The sequence below is a fragment of the Chrysochloris asiatica genome, unplaced genomic scaffold (assembly GCF_000296735.1).
Source record: "Chrysochloris asiatica unplaced genomic scaffold, ChrAsi1.0 scaffold00023, whole genome shotgun sequence".
Taxonomy (NCBI): domain Eukaryota; kingdom Metazoa; phylum Chordata; class Mammalia; order Afrosoricida; family Chrysochloridae; genus Chrysochloris; species Chrysochloris asiatica.
The window spans coordinates 13,692,867-13,696,260 of NW_006408541.1; positions in this window are offsets into that span (position 1 = coordinate 13,692,867).

Consider the following 3,394-nt stretch of genomic DNA (forward strand, 5'->3'; position numbering starts at 1 on the left):
TGTTGCCTTTTTATTTATTTATTTAAACCATCTCCACGGGTCAATCCTTCCTTCCTCCTTTTCAGTCAGAAGTCTCATATTTATTTTCATGGACCCCTCCTCCTCTCTAATTCTAACCCAATCTCACAATTAGGTCCCGTCCCAAAAGATTCAAAAGTTGATGATGGGAATGGGAATCACCTTTTCTTCCCTTTCTATCTCTGGACATTCTCTTGTGAAATGCCCTGTCTTCCCACACTTACAACATCCTCTGATGGGCGTGGGGACCTGGCCCAGTCCTCTCCTCCCTTTCCTCTGAGGAGGCTGAACACTGTAATCACTGTCCCACTTCCCTCGAGAAGGGAAGTCTTATTCTAGCTTCTTATTAACTATTTTATTCACAGTAGACACCAAGATTCTGGCTCTCTGCTTTTGCTCCTCCTCCTCTCTGCAAATAACTTTCTAGCTTCTCTGAAGAGTTCATCAATGGGTTCCTCACTCCAGTCCACTGCTCCTGCTAACCAGACTAGCGCCTGAGTCCTTGTGCACTCAACTCCCCTATTTCCCAGAAGTTTCTTGTGCACCCCGACTTTTGTTTATCTTTCTCCCGGGTTCGGGGGCTGTCCCCTTAAACCCTCAACATTCTCCCAAAGGACTGTCAGGAGTAATGTCTGTGGGAGTCCTTCCAGCTCTCTCCTTCCCTAGGCCTAGAATTTCATTCCCCATTTTCTATTGGTCTTGGTGTCTGAGTTACCCAGTACTGTATATCCACCCTCCCTGTCCTGGAGATTTCGCATATACAGCCCCGAGATTTCCTTTTGTCCATCTCCAACTGGATTGGGACTCCGTACTCACTTCACATCTAAGATGTGCATCAGTCACCCACATTAACCCCCAAAAATGCCTGACCACCAAGGCGATACTTACAGTCCAATTTTCCTGCCCTGGCCCGTGTATGGATTGCCTGGTGGCCACAGTTAGTCTGTTCTCAGTCCTCCATGTCTCTAGTTAATTTTCTCTTTTAATAGTCTCACGTCTGTTTCTGATTCTCACTGGGAGGGAACACCCTTGTGGAGTAGGCAACTGAAACCAAGACAGAATGCATCTCCTTTTCCACCAGAGTTGCCACTCCAAGCAGGCAGAAAATCCCAGACAGGCCCCCAAATTTGTGAGAAAAGTTTCTGATACCGATAAACGCTCAATAAATTCAGTCTGTACTCATTTTAGCAAGAGTGAGGTTTTCTTTATTCCATTTTGCAAAATCAGGTGCCCAAACCAGTAGATTCAGGCAGCCGTGGCATGGCCAGCCCACAAAGTTTTATTCCCCTGTCTCAAAATAGCTCCTCCTCCAGTTCCACAATCTAACCCCAAATGGAACCCATGGTCTTAATGACCCCATGGTCTGAATGACTGTATTCTTATTTAAAGTTCCCAGTCAAGAACAGAGAACAGGTTTCTTTCCTGTTCCCCCAATTCATCCTGCTCACAGATTCCTGGGTGTGAATCAAGGACCTATGTCTGGTCTAGCAATCTCAGGCACCCTTTATTCCTGAAGACGGACCATATTGAGAATTTCTCACAACGGCAACCCTATATAGGGTTTCTGAGGAGCAGTTGGTGAGCTTGAACCGTCGACCTTGGGGTGTAAACCGACCTTGCAGTACAGCGCATTAACATGCAGAGCCACACCAGAACACCACACCAAGATGTTACCTGTGTAGAAATCAGCCCCTAGGTCTCCTGGTTCAGGCAGTCCAGGCTCCATTTACCTGCTCTCAGATCCTCCAGTTTCTCCAACCTCAGCTTCCTGTGCCTCTCCACCCCCGGGCCGCCTCCTCCCTCAGGGTCCTCCAGGCCTCCTATTCATCCCCATCTAAACAAAGTACCCGGCGCCTAGAATTTCAGAAATGCATTCAATAATTTATGAAATCCCAAACTTTGGGGCATATTGATACTTATTTAAAAAAATAAAAAAGTATTCGTTCTCTGAAATTCAAATGCAACTGGTTCTCTGGTATTTTTATTTGCAACCCACTCCCAGGCCTCCAGGCTTCACTAACGCTGCATACAGAACGCTACTCCTCCCTCTTGATGCCCTAGGTCTTCCTGAGCGCCTCTTCCCTCCCGGTTCAAACCGCACCGGGCCAGGCGCCCAAGTGCCCGTTTCCTTTAGGCCCCGGGCACCCGCATTCATTCCTAGCTCGCACCTCTCTTCCACAAGTCCGGTACCCTTACATCACCCTCTGAGTTCTGGGGTGCAGTCCGTGTGCCTCCACCTTCTAAACATCCCTCCGCTCTCCTAGCGCCCTCTCCGTTACACCCTCCGACATCCTAGCGACTGGATCTGGATCGTGCCCCACGCATCTTCCTCGTCCACACCTCCAAAGCCCACGCTCCCCCAAGTGTCCTGTGCGTTAGCGGCTCCCCACTGTCGGCACTCCGGTCCTGTGCCTCTCTACTCCCCGTGAGCTCTTCTCCACCCTGCACCCCATCCATGCCCAGAGCCCCTCAGTGCCCAACTTCCTCCTTCCCCTTGCATCCTAAGCCCCGGCTCTCAGCTGAATGAGTCCTATCGGAACCTCACTCCCCGGCGCACCCGAGCAGACCTGTGCGTAAGTCTGCACAGCAGTCCCGCGCAGCGCCGCACGCCTGGTTGCAAAAGCAGGCCGGGTCACGGTTCAGGCAGCAATGGCCCAATGCAGCGCAACCCTGCCCGGGGAACAGAGCACCAGGAAGCTGCCTTGGCCACCCACCGTGGCCAGGGCAAGAGCAGAGGTAGAGTTGGCGCTGCGTCGTGGGGGCCATGGCCAGGATCAGCCTGGTGGCCGGGATACCGAGGGGACCGGTTCTCCTCCGCCCAGGGTGGAGGCTCTCAGTCTGATCCCTCCCTGGACCCACCTCCTAACTGTCCCCGCACTGATGGCCACTCCCTTCAGTCTCATCCAAACTTCTCACAGTTCCCTGTGTTGGTGAAATGGCAAGATTATCAGTGGTAATGATCACAACCAGTTTGCCGAGTTCCCCGTTGCCTACAAGTGCCAGAGATGATACTGAGGACATTGATTACTATGAAAACAATGTTTTTTGTAACGGTATATAAGGGGATTGTAAGATAGAATAAGGCAGAAGGAAAAAGTAGAGGTAAGTAGAGGAAAAGAGAAGGAAAAATATGGCAGAAGAATGAAGCAGGAGGGGAGAAGGAGAATGAAAGAGCAGAAGATAAAAGGAGAAGAAGGGTAAAGCAAGAGAGGGGGGAGTAAAGAAATGGAAGGAGATTAAAGAAGCAGGAGGAGAATGAAAGAGGAGAAGGAAGAAAAAGGGGAAAGCAGGAGAGTGGGGAGGAGAGAAAAGAATGATCAGGAGGGTAAAGAATGATAGGATAATAAAGCATGTAAGAAGATTTTTAATTCATCAC